This window comes from Tachypleus tridentatus, chromosome 9 (genome assembly GCF_004210375.1).
Source record: "Tachypleus tridentatus isolate NWPU-2018 chromosome 9, ASM421037v1, whole genome shotgun sequence".
In the NCBI taxonomy this organism is placed as follows: domain Eukaryota; kingdom Metazoa; phylum Arthropoda; class Merostomata; order Xiphosura; family Limulidae; genus Tachypleus; species Tachypleus tridentatus.
In genome coordinates this window covers 164,030,244-164,045,047 of record NC_134833.1, presented here as the reverse complement: position 1 = coordinate 164,045,047, position 14,804 = coordinate 164,030,244, and the positions used below count along the sequence as shown (strand labels likewise).

Here is a 14,804-nt window from a genome sequence, read left to right as displayed (position 1 = left end):
CAACTTGTATCTACATTCTTAGCATCGGGTAACTTCTACATAGAAAATAACGTCATGTATAATGACAGTTAGTATTTATGGTTATATCATAACCTAAATAATACTGTAGAACAAGTTTCTTATGTATGTTAGTATCATAGTTAGATACTAACATACACAAGAAACTTGTACAGTCTTATTCTATTACTGTTAGTACTTCTGGTTAGATACTAACATACACAAGAAACTTGTACAGTCTTATTCTATCACTGTTAATACTTCTGGTTAGAAACTAACATATACAAGAAACTTGTTGTACAGTTTTATTCTATCACTGTTAGTACTCCTGGTTAGAGACTAACATATACAAGAAACTTGTTGTACAGTTTTATTCTATCACTGTTAGTACTCCTGGTTAGATACTAACATATACAAGAAACTTGTTGTACTGTTTTATTCTATCACTGTTAGTACTCCTGGTTAGATACTAACATATACAAGAAACTTGTTGTACAGTTTTATTCTATCACTGTTAGTACTCCTGGTTAGATACTAACATATACAAGAAACTTGTTGTACAGTTTTATTCTATCACTGTTAGTACTCCTGGTTAGATACTAACATATACAAGAAACTTGTTGTACAGTTTTATTCTATCACTGTTAGTACTCCTGGTTAGATACTAACATATACAAGAAACTTGTTGTACAGTTTTATTCTATCACTGTTAGTACTCCTGGTTAGATACTAAAATATACAAGAAACTTGTTGTACAGTTTTATTCTATCACTGTTAGTACTCCTGGTTAGATACTAAAATACATGAGAAACTTGTTGAACAGTTTTATTCTATCACTGTTAGTACTCCTGGTTAGATACTAACATATACAAGAAACTTGTTGTACAGTTTTATTCTATCACTGTTAGTACTTCTGGTTTGATACTAAAATATACAAGAAACTTGTTGTACAGTTTTATTCTATCATTGTTAGTACTCCTGGTTAGATACTAAAATACATGAGAAACTTGTTGAACAGTTTTATTCTATCACTGTTAGTACACCTGGTTAGATACTAAAATACATGACAAACTTGTTGTACAGTTTTATTCTATCACTGTTAGTACTCCTGGTTAGATACTAACATATACAAGAAACTTGTTGTACAGTTTTATTCTATCACTGTTAGTACTCCTGGTTGGATACTAAAATATACAAGAAATTGTTGTACAGTTTTATTCTATCACTGTTAGTACTCCTGGTTAGATACTAAAATACATGAGAAACTTGTTGTACAGTTTTATTCTATCACTGTTAGTACTCCTGGTTAGATACTAAAATACATGAGAAACTTGTTGTACAGTTTTATTCTATCACTGTTAGTACTCCTGGTTAGATACTAACATATACAAGAAACTTGTTGTACAGTTTTATTCTATCACTGTTAGTACTCCTGGTTAGATACTAACATATACAAGAAACTTGTACAGTTTTATTCTATCACTGTTAGTACTCCTGGTTAGATACTAACATATACAAGAAACTTGTTGTACAGTTTTATTCTATCACTGTTAGTACTCCTGGTTAGATACTAAAATATACAAGAAACTTGTTGTACAGTTTTATTCTATCACTGTTAGTACTCCTGGTTGGATACTAAAATATACAAGAAACTTGTTGTACAGTTTTATTCTATCACTGTTAGTACTCCTGGTTAGATACTAAAATACATGAGAAACTTGTTGAACAGTTTTATTCTATCACTGTTAGTACTCCTGGTTAGATACTAACATATACAAGAAACTTGTTGTACAGTTTTATTCTATCACTGTTAGTACTTCTGGTTTGATACTAAAATATACAAGAAACTTGTTGTACAGTTTTATTCTATCATTGTTAGTACTCCTGGTTAGATACTAAAATACATGAGAAACTTGTTGAACAGTTTTATTCTATCACTGTTAGTACACCTGGTTAGATACTAAAATACATGACAAACTTGTTGTACAGTTTTATTCTATCACTGTTAGTACTCCTGGTTAGATACTAACATATACAAGAAACTTGTTGTACAGTTTTATTCTATCACTGTTAGTACTCCTGGTTGGATACTAAAATATACAAGAAACTTGTTGTACAGTTTTATTCTATCACTGTTAGTACTCCTGGTTAGATACTAAAATACATGAGAAACTTGTTGTACAGTTTTATTCTATCACTGTTAGTACTCCTGGTTAGATACTAAAATACATGAGAAACTTGTTGTACAGTTTTATTCTATCACTGTTAGTACTCCTGGTTAGATACTAAAATACATGAGAAACTTGTTGTACAGTTTTATTCTATCACTGTTAGTACTCCTGGTTAGATACTAACATATACAAGAAACTTGTTGTACAGTTTTATTCTATCACTGTTAGTACTCCTGGTTAGATACTAACATATACAAGAAACTTGTTGTACAGTTTTATTCTATCACTGTTAGTACTCCTGGTTAGATACTAAAATATACAAGAAACTTGTTGTACAGTTTTATTCTATCACTGTTAGTACTCCTGGTTAGATACTAAAATATACAAGAAACTTGTTGTACAGTTTTATTCTATCACTGTTAGTACACCTGGTTAGATACTAAAATACATGAGAAACTTGTTGTACAGTTTTATTCTATCACTGTTAGTACTCCTGGTTAGACACTAAAATACATGAGAAACTTGTTGAACAGTTTTATTCTATCACTGTTAGTACTCCTGGTTAGATACTAACATATACAAGAAACTTGTTGTACAGTTTTATTCTATCACTGTTAGTACTTCTGGTTTGATACTAAAATATACAAGAAACTTGTTGTACAGTTTTATTCTATCATTGTTAGTACTCCTGGTTAGATACTAAAATACAAGAAACTTGTTGAACAGTTTTATTCTATCACTGTTAGTACACCTGGTTAGATACTAAAATACATGACAAAATTGTTGTACAGTTTTATTCTATCACTGTTAGTACTCCTGGTTAGATACTAACATATACAAGAAACTTGTTGTACAGTTTTATTCTATCACTGTTAGTACTCCTGGTTAGATACTAAAATATACAAGAAACTTGTTGTACAGTTTTATTCTATCACTGTTAGTACTCCTGGTTAGATACTAAAATACATGAGAAACTTGTTGTACAGTTTTATTCTATCACTGTTAGTACTCCTGGTTAGATACTAAAATACATGAGAAACTTGTTGTACAGTTTTATTCTATCACTGTTAGTACTCCTGGTTAGATACTAACATATACAAGAAACTTGTTGTACAGTTTTATTCTATCACTGTTAGTACTCCTGGTTGGATACTAAAATATACAAGAAACTTGTTGTACAGTTTTATTCTATCACTGTTAGTACTCCTGGTTAGATACTAACATATACAAGAAACTTGTTGTACAGTTTTATTCTATCACTGTTAGTACTCCTGGTTAGATACTAAAATATACAAGAAACTTGTTGTACAGTTTTATTCTATCACTGTTAGTACTCCTGGTTAGATACTAACATATACAAGAAACTTGTACAGTTTTATTCTATCACTGTTAGTACTCCTGGTTAGATACTAACATATACAAGAAACTTGTTGTACAGTTTTATTCTATCACTGTTAGTACTCCTGGTTAGATACTAACATATACAAGAAACTTGTTGTACAGTTTTATTCTATCACTGTTAGTACTCCTGGTTAGATACTAACATATACAAGAAACTTGTTGTACAGTTTTATTCTATCACTGTTAGTACTCCTGGTTAGATACTAACATATACAAGAAACTTGTTGTACAGTTTTATTCTATCACTGTTAGTACTCCTGGTTAGATACTAACATATACAAGAAACTTGTACAGTTTTATTCTATCACTGTTAGTACTCCTGGTTAGATACTAACATATACAAGAAACTTGTTGTACAGTTTTATTCTATCACTGTTAGTACTCCTGGTTAGATACTAACATATACAAGAAACTTGTTGTACAGTTTTATTCTATCACTGTTAGTACTCCTGGTTAGATACTAACATATACAAGAAACTTGTTGTACAGTTTTATTCTATCACTGTTAGTACTCCTGGTTAGATACTAACATATACAAGAAACTTGTTGTACAGTTTTATTCTATCACTGTTAGTACTCCTGGTTAGATACTAACATATACAAGAAACTTGTTGTACAGTTTTATTCTATCACTGTTAGTACTCCTGGTTAGATACTAAAATATACAAGAAACTTGTTGTACAGTTTTATTCTATCACTGTTAGTACTCCTGGTTAGATACTAACATATACAAGAAACTTGTTGTACAGTTTTATTCTATCACTGTTAGTACTCCTGGTTAGATACTAAAATATACAAGAAACTTGTTGTACAGTTTTATTCTATCACTGTTAGTACTCCTGGTTAGATACTAAAATATACAAGAAACTTGTTGTACAGTTTTATTCTATCACTGTTAGTACTCCTGGTTAGATACTAACATATACAAGAAACTTGTTGTACAGTTTTATTCTATCACTGTTAGTACTCCTGGTTAGATACTAAAATATACAAGAAACTTGTTGTACAGTTTTATTCTATCACTGTTAGTACTCCTGGTTAGATACTAACATATACAAGAAACTTGTTGTACAGTTTTATTCTATCACTGTTAGTACTCCTGGTTAGATACTAACATATACAAGAAACTTGTTGTACAGTTTTATTCTATCACTGTTAGTACTCCTGGTTAGATACTAACATATACAAGAAACTTGTTGTACAGTTTTATTCTATCACTGTTAGTACTCCTGGTTAGATACTAACATATACAAGAAACTTGTTGTACAGTTTTATTCTATCACTGTTAGTACTCCTGGTTAGATACTAACATATACAAGAAACTTGTTGTACAGTTTTATTCTATCACTGTTAGTACTCCTGGTTAGATACTACTAATCATATACAAGAAACTTGTTGTACAGTTTTATTCTATCACTGTTAGTACTCCTGGTTAGATACTAACATATACAAGAAACTTGTTGTACAGTTTTATTCTATCACTGTTAGTACTCCTGGTTAGATACTAACATATACAAGAAACTTGTTGTACAGTTTTATTCTATCACTGTTAGTACTCCTGGTTAGATACTAACATGTACAAGAAACTTGTTGTACAGTTTTATTCTATCACTGTTAGTACTCCTGGTTAGATACTAACATATACAAGAAACTTGTTGTACAGTTTTATTCTATCACTGTTAGTACTCCTGGTTAGATACTAACATATACAAGAAACTTGTTGTACAGTTTTATTCTATCACTGTTAGTACTCCTGGTTAGATACTAACATATACAAGAAACTTGTTGTACAGTTTTATTCTATCACTGTTAGTACTCCTGGTTAGATACTAAAATACATACAAACTTGAAACTTGTTGTACAGTTTTATTCTATCACTGTTAGTACTCCTGGTTAGATACTAACATATACAAGAAACTTGTTGTACAGTTTTATTCTATCACTGTTAGTACTCCTGGTTAGATACTAACATATACAAGAAACTTGTTGTACAGTTTTATTCTATCACTGTTAGTACTCCTGGTTAGATACTAACATATACAAGAAACTTGTTGTACAGTTTTATTCTATCACTGTTAGTACTCCTGGTTAGATACTAACATATACAAGAAACTTGTTGTACAGTTTTATTCTATCACTGTTAGTACTCCTGGTTAGATACTAACATATACAAGAAACTTGTTGTACAGTTTTATTCTATCACTGTTAGTACTCCTGGTTAGATACTAAAATACAAGAAACTTGTTGTACAGTTTTATTCTATCACTGTTAGTACTCCTGGTTAGATACTAACATATACAAGAAACTTGTTGTACAGTTTTATTCTATCACTGTTAGTACTCCTGGTTAGATACTAACATATACAAGAAACTTGTTGTACAGTTTTATTCTATCACTGTTAGTACTCCTGGTTAGATACTAACATATACAAGAAACTTGTTGTACAGTTTTATTCTATCACTGTTAGTACTCCTGGTTAGATACTAAAATACAAGAAACTTGTTGTACAGTTTTATTCTATCACTGTTAGTACTCCTGGTTAGATACTAACATATACAAGAAACTTGTTGTACAGTTTTATTCTATCACTGTTAGTACTCCTGGTTAGATACTAACATATACAAGAAACTTGTTGTACAGTTTTATTCTATCACTGTTAGTACTCCTGGTTAGATACTAACATATACAAGAAACTTGTTGTACAGTTTTATTCTATCACTGTTAGTACTCCTGGTTAGATACTAAATATACAAGAAACTTGTTGTACAGTTTTATTCTATCACTGTTAGTACTCCTGGTTAGATACTAAAATACATGAGAAACTTGTTGTACAGTTTTATTCTATCACTGTTAGTACTCCTGGTTAGATACTAACATATACAAGAAACTTGTTGTACAGTTTTATTCTATCACTGTTAGTACTCCTGGTTAGATACTAACATATACAAGAAACTTGTTGTACAGTTTTATTCTATCACTGTTAGTACTCCTGGTTAGATACTAACATATACAAGAAACTTGTTGTACAGTTTTATTCTATCACTGTTAGTACTCCTGGTTAGATACTAAAATATACAAGAAACTTGTTGTACAGTTTTATTCTATCACTGTTAGTACTCCTGGTTAGATACTAACATATACAAGAAACTTGTTGTACAGTTTTATTCTATCACTGTTAGTACTCCTGGTTAGATACAAGAAACTTGTTGTACAGTTTTATTCTATACTCCTGGTTAGATACTAAAATATACAAGAAACTTGTTGTACAGTTTTATTCTATCACTGTTAGTACTCCTGGTTAGATATATACAAGAAACTTGTTGTACAGTTTTATTCTATCACTGTTAGTACTCCTGGTTAGATACTAACATATACAAGAAACTTGTTGTACAGTTTTATTCTATCACTGTTAGTACTCCTGGTTAGATACTAACATATACAAGAAACTTGTTGTACAGTTTTATTCTATCACTGTTAGTACTCCTGGTTAGATACTAACATATACAAGAAACTTGTTGTACAGTTTTATTCTATCACTGTTAGTACTCCTGGTTAGATACTAACATATACAAGAAACTTGTTGTACAGTTTTATTCTATCACTGTTAGTACTCCTGGTTAGATACTAACATATACAAGAAACTTGTTGTACAGTTTTATTCTATCACTGTTAGTACTCCTGGTTAGATACTAACATATACAAGAAACTTGTTGTACAGTTTTATTCTATCACTGTTAGTACTCCTGGTTAGATACTAACATATACAAGAAACTTGTTGTACAGTTTTATTCTATCACTGTTAGTACTCCTGGTTAGATACTAACATATACAAGAAACTTGTTGTACAGTTTTATTCTATCACTGTTAGTACTCCTGGTTAGATACTAACATATACAAGAAAAGAAACTTGTTGTACAGTTTTATTCTATCACTGTTAGTACTCCTGGTTAGATACTAACATATACAAGAAACTTGTTGTACAGTTTTATTCTATCACTGTTAGTACTCCTGGTTAGATACTAACATATACAAGAAACTTGTTGTACAGTTTTATTCTATCACTGTTAGTACTCCTGGTTAGATACTAACATATACAAGAAACTTGTTGTACAGTTTTATTCTATCACTGTTAGTACTCCTGGTTAGATACTAACATATACAAGAAACTTGTTGTACAGTTTTATTCTATCACTGTTAGTACTCCTGGTTAGATACTAACATATACAAGAAACTTGTTGTACAGTTTTATTCTATCACTGTTAGTACTCCTGGTTAGATACTAACATATACAAGAAACTTGTTGTACAGTTTTATTCTATCACTGTTAGTACTCCTGGTTAGATACTAACATATACAAGAAACTTGTTGTACAGTTTTATTCTATCACTGTTAGTACTCCTGGTTAGATACTAACATATACAAGAAACTTGTTGTACAGTTTTATTCTATCACTGTTAGTACTCCTGGTTAGATACTAACATATACAAGAAACTTGTTGTACAGTTTTATTCTATCACTGTTAGTACTCCTGGTTAGATACTAAAATATACAAGAAACTTGTTGTACAGTTTTATTCTATCACTGTTAGTACTCCTGGTTAGATACTAACATATACAAGAAACTTGTTGTACAGTTTTATTCTATCACTGTTAGTACTCCTGGTTAGATACTAACATATACAAGAAACTTGTTGTACAGTTTTATTCTATCACTGTTAGTACTCCTGGTTAGATACTAAAATATACAAGAAACTTGTTGTACAGTTTTATTCTATCACTGTTAGTACTACCTGGTTAGATACTAGATACATATACAAGAAACTTGTTGTACAGTTTTATTCTATCACTGTTAGTACTCCTGGTTAGATACTAACATATACAAGAAACTTGTTGTACAGTTTTATTCTATCACTGTTAGTACTCCTGGTTAGATACTAACATATACAAGAAACTTGTTGTACAGTTTTATTCTATCACTGTTAGTACTCCTGGTTAGATACTAACATATACAAGAAACTTGTTGTACAGTTTTATTCTATCACTGTTAGTACTCCTGGTTAGATACTAAAATATACAAGAAACTTGTTGTACAGTTTTATTCTATCACTGTTAGTACTCCTGGTTAGATACTAACATATACAAGAAACTTGTTGTACAGTTTTATTCTATCACTGTTAGTACTCCTGGTTAGATACTAACATATACAAGAAACTTGTTGTACAGTTTTATTCTATCACTGTTAGTACTCCTGGTTAGATACTAACATATACAAGAAACTTGTTGTACAGTTTTATTCTATCACTGTTAGTACTCCTGGTTAGATACTAACATATACAAGAAACTTGTTGTACAGTTTTATTCTATCACTGTTAGTACTCCTGGTTAGATACTAACATATACAAGAAACTTGTTGTACAGTTTTATTCTATCACTGTTAGTACTCCTGGTTAGATACTAACATATACAAGAAACTTGTTGTACAGTTTTATTCTATCACTGTTAGTACTCCTGGTTAGATACTAACATATACAAGAAACTTGTTGTACAGTTTTATTCTATCACTGTTAGTACTCCTGGTTAGATACTAACATATACAAGAAACTTGTTGTACAGTTTTATTCTATCACTGTTAGTACTCCTGGTTAGATACTAACATATACAAGAAACTTGTTGTACAGTTTTATTCTATCACTGTTAGTACTCCTGGTTAGATACTAACATATACAAGAAACTTGTTGTACAGTTTTATTCTATCACTGTTAGTACTCCTGGTTAGATACTAACATATACAAGAAACTTGTTGTACAGTTTTATTCTATCACTGTTAGTACTCCTGGTTAGATACTAACATATACAAGAAACTTGTTGTACAGTTTTATTCTATCACTGTTAGTACTCCTGGTTAGATACTAACATATACAAGAAACTTGTTGTACAGTTTTATTCTATCACTGTTAGTACTACCTGGTTAGATACTAACATATACAAGAAACTTGTTGTACAGTTTTATTCTATCACTGTTAGTACTCCTGGTTAGATACTAACATATACAAGAAACTTGTTGTACAGTTTTATTCTATCACTGTTAGTACTCCTGGTTAGATACTAACATATACAAGAAACTTGTTGTACAGTTTTATTCTATCACTGTTAGTACTCCTGGTTAGATACTAACATATACAAGAAACTTGTTGTACAGTTTTATTCTATCACTGTTAGTACTCCTGGTTAGATACTAACATATACAAGAAACTTGTTGTACAGTTTTATTCTATCACTGTTAGTACTCCTGGTTAGATACTAACATATACAAGAAACTTGTTGTACAGTTTTATTCTATCACTGTTAGTACTCCTGGTTAGATACTAACATATACAAGAAACTTGTTGTACAGTTTTATTCTATCACTGTTAGTACTCCTGGTTAGATACTAACATATACAAGAAACTTGTTGTACAGTTTTATTCTATCACTGTTAGTACTCCTGGTTAGATACTAACATATACAAGAAACTTGTTGTACAGTTTTATTCTATCACTGTTAGTACTCCTGGTTAGATACTAACATATACAAGAAAGTTTTAAACTTGTTGTACAGTTTTATTCTATCACTGTTAGTACTCCTGGTTAGATACTAACATATACAAGAAACTTGTTGTACAGTTTTATTCTATCACTGTTAGTACTCCTGGTTAGATACTAACATATACAAGAAACTTGTTGTACAGTTTTATTCTATCACTGTTAGTACTCCTGGTTAGATACTAACATATACAAGAAACTTGTTGTACAGTTTTATTCTATCACTGTTAGTACTCCTGGTTAGATACTAACATATACAAGAAACTTGTTGTACAGTTTTATTCTATCACTGTTAGTACTCCTGGTTAGATACTAACATATACAAGAAACTTGTTGTACAGTTTTATTCTATCACTGTTAGTACTCCTGGTTAGATACTAACATATACAAGAAACTTGTTGTACAGTTTTATTCTATCACTGTTAGTACTCCTGGTTAGATACTAACATATACAAGAAACTTGTTGTACAGTTTTATTCTATCACTGTTAGTACTCCTGGTTAGATACTAACATATACAAGAAACTTGTTGTACAGTTTTATTCTATCACTGTTAGTACTCCTGGTTAGATACTAACATATACAAGAAACTTGTTGTACAGTTTTATTCTATCACTGTTAGTACTCCTGGTTAGATACTAACATATACAAGAAACTTGTTGTACAGTTTTATTCTATCACTGTTAGTACTCCTGGTTAGATACTAACATATACAAGAAACTTGTTGTACAGTTTTATTCTATCACTGTTAGTACTCCTGGTTAGATACATATACAAGAAACTTGTTGTACAGTTTTATTCTATCACTGTTAGTACTCTGGTTAGATACTGGTTAGATTCTATCTAACTCCTGGTTAGATACTATACAAGAAACTTGTTGTACAGTTTTATTCTATCACTGTTAGTACTCCTGGTTAGATACTAACATATACAAGAAACTTGTTGTACAGTTTTATTCTATCACTGTTAGTACTCCTGGTTAGATACTAACATATACAAGAAACTTGTTGTACAGTTTTATTCTATCACTGTTAGTACTCCTGGTTAGATACTAACATATACAAGAAACTTGTTGTACAGTTTTATTCTATCACTGTTAGTACTCCTGGTTAGATACTAACATATACAAGAAACTTGTTGTACAGTTTTATTCTATCACTGTTAGTACTCCTGGTTAGATACTAACATATACAAGAAACTTGTTGTACAGTTTTATTCTATCACTGTTAGTACTCCTGGTTAGATACTAACATATACAAGAAACTTGTTGTACAGTTTTATTCTATCACTGTTAGTACTCCTGGTTAGATACTAACATATACAAGAAACTTGTTGTACAGTTTTATTCTATCACTGTTAGTACTCCTGGTTAGATACTAACATATACAAGAAACTTGTTGTACAGTTTTATTCTATCACTGTTAGTACTCCTGGTTAGATACTAACATATACAAGAAACTTGTTGTACAGTTTTATTCTATCACTGTTAGTACTCCTGGTTAGATACTAACATATACAAGAAACTTGTTGTACAGTTTTATTCTATCACTGTTAGTACTCCTGGTTAGATACTAACATATACAAGAAACTTGTTGTACAGTTTTATTCTATCACTGTTAGTACTCCTGGTTAGATACTAACATATACAAGAAACTTGTTGTACAGTTTTATTCTATCACTGTTAGTACTCCTGGTTAGATACTAACATATACAAGAAACTTGTTGTACAGTTTTATTCTATCACTGTTAGTACTCCTGGTTAGATACTAACATATACAAGAAACTTGTTGTACAGTTTTATTCTATCACTGTTAGTACTCCTGGTTAGATACTAACATATACAAGAAACTTGTTGTACAGTTTTATTCTATCACTGTTAGTACTCCTGGTTAGATACTAACATATACAAGAAACTTGTTGTACAGTTTTATTCTATCACTGTTAGTACTCCTGGTTAGATACTAACATATACAAGAAACTTGTTGTACAGTTTTATTCTATCACTGTTAGTACTCCTGGTTAGATACTAACATATACAAGAAACTTGTTGTACAGTTTTATTCTATCACTGTTAGTACTCCTGGTTAGATACTAACATATACAAGAAACTTGTTGTACAGTTTTATTCTATCACTGTACTCCTGGTTAGTACTCCTGGTTAGATACTAACTGTTAGTACTCCTGGTTAGATATAACAAGAAACTTGTTGTACAGTTTTATTCTATCACTGTTAGTACTCCTGGTTAGATACTAACATATACAAGAAACTTGTTGTACAGTTTTATTCTATCACTGTTAGTACTCCTGGTTAGATACTAACATATACAAGAAACTTGTTGTACAGTTTTATTCTATCACTGTTAGTACTCCTGGTTAGATACTAACATATACAAGAAACTTGTTGTACAGTTTTATTCTATCACTGTTAGTACTCCTGGTTAGATACTAACATATACAAGAAACTTGTTGTACAGTTTTATTCTATCACTGTTAGTACTCCTGGTTAGATACTAACATATACAAGAAACTTGTTGTACAGTTTTATTCTATCACTGTTAGTACTCCTGGTTAGATACTAACATATACAAGAAACTTGTTGTACAGTTTTATTCTATCACTGTTAGTACTCCTGGTTAGATACTAACATATACAAGAAACTTGTTGTACAGTTTTATTCTATCACTGTTAGTACTCCTGGTTAGATACTAACATATACAAGAAACTTGTTGTACAGTTTTATTCTATCACTGTTAGTACTCCTGGTTAGATACTAACATATACAAGAAACTTGTTGTACAGTTTTATTCTATCACTGTTAGTACTCCTGGTTAGATACTAACATATACAAGAAACTTGTTGTACAGTTTTATTCTATCACTGTTAGTACTCCTGGTTAGATACTAACATATACAAGAAACTTGTTGTACAGTTTTATTCTATCACTGTTAGTACTCCTGGTTAGATACTAACATATACAAGAAACTTGTTGTACAGTTTTATTCTATCACTGTTAGTACTCCTGGTTAGATACTAACATATACAAGAAACTTGTTGTACAGTTTTATTCTATCACTGTTAGTACTCCTGGTTAGATACTAACATATACAAGAAACTTGTTGTACAGTTTTATTCTATCACTGTTAGTACTCCTGGTTAGATACTAACATATACAAGAAACTTGTTGTACAGTTTTATTCTATCACTGTTAGTACTCCTGGTTAGATACTAACATATACAAGAAACTTGTTGTACAGTTTTATTCTATCACTGTTAGTACTCCTGGTTAGATACTAACATATACAAGAAACTTGTTGTACAGTTTTATTCTATCACTGTTAGTACTCCTGGTTAGATACTAACATATACAAGAAACTTGTTGTACAGTTTTATTCTATCACTGTTAGTACTCCTGGTTAGATACTAACATATACAAGAAACTTGTTGTACAGTTTTATTCTATCACTGTTAGTACTCCTGGTTAGATACTAACATATACAAGAAACTTGTTGTACAGTTTTATTCTATCACTGTTAGTACTCCTGGTTAGATACTAACATATACAAGAAACTTGTTGTACAGTTTTATTCTATCACTGTTAGTACTCCTGGTTAGATACTAACATATACAAGAAACTTGTTGTACAGTTTTATTCTATCACTGTTAGTACTCCTGGTTAGATACTAACATATACAAGAAACTTGTTGTACAGTTTTATTCTATCACTGTTAGTACTCCTGGTTAGATACTAACATATACAAGAAACTTGTTGTACAGTTTTATTCTATCACTGTTAGTACTCCTGGTTAGATACTAACATATACAAGAAACTTGTTGTACAGTTTTATTCTATCACTGTTAGTACTCCTGGTTAGATACTAACATATACAAGAAACTTGTTGTACAGTTTTATTCTATCACTGTTAGTACTCCTGGTTAGATACTAACATATACAAGAAACTTGTTGTACAGTTTTATTCTATCACTGTTAGTACTCCTGGTTAGATACTAACATATACAAGAAACTTGTTGTACAGTTTTATTCTATCACTGTTAGTACTCCTGGTTAGATACTAACATATACAAGAAACTTGTTGTACAGTTTTATTCTATCACTGTTAGTACTCCTGGTTAGATACTAACATATACAAGAAACTTGTTGTACAGTTTTATTCTATCACTGTTAGTACTCCTGGTTAGATACTAACATATACAAGAAACTTGTTGTACAGTTTTATTCTATCACTGTTAGTACTCCTGGTTAGATACTAACATATACAAGAAACTTGTTGTACAGTTTTATTCTATCACTGTTAGTACTCCTGGTTAGATACTAACATATACAAGAAACTTGTTGTACAGTTTTATTCTATCACTGTTAGTACTCCTGGTTAGATACTAACATATACAAGAAACTTGTTGTACAGTTTTATTCTATCACTGTTAGTACTCCTGGTTAGATACTAACATATACAAGAAACTTGTTGTACAGTTTTATTCTATCACTGTTAGTACTCCTGGTTAGATACTAACATATACAAGAAACTTGTTGTACAGTTTTATTCTATCACTGTTAGTACTCCTGGTTAGATACTAACATATACAAGAAACTTGTTGTACAGTTTTATTCTATCACTGTTAGTACTCCTGGTTAGATAC

The 14,804-nt window shown here is 30.6% G+C and overlaps 1 protein-coding gene across 1 annotated transcript in view; it reads right to left on the bottom strand.

Moving 5' to 3' along the window:
• LOC143227560 (ATP-dependent RNA helicase TDRD9-like) overlaps nt 1-14,804 on the bottom strand; it is a 136,040-nt gene that overhangs the window by 95,760 nt on the left and 25,476 nt on the right. The gene's annotated exons all lie outside the window — the stretch shown is intronic.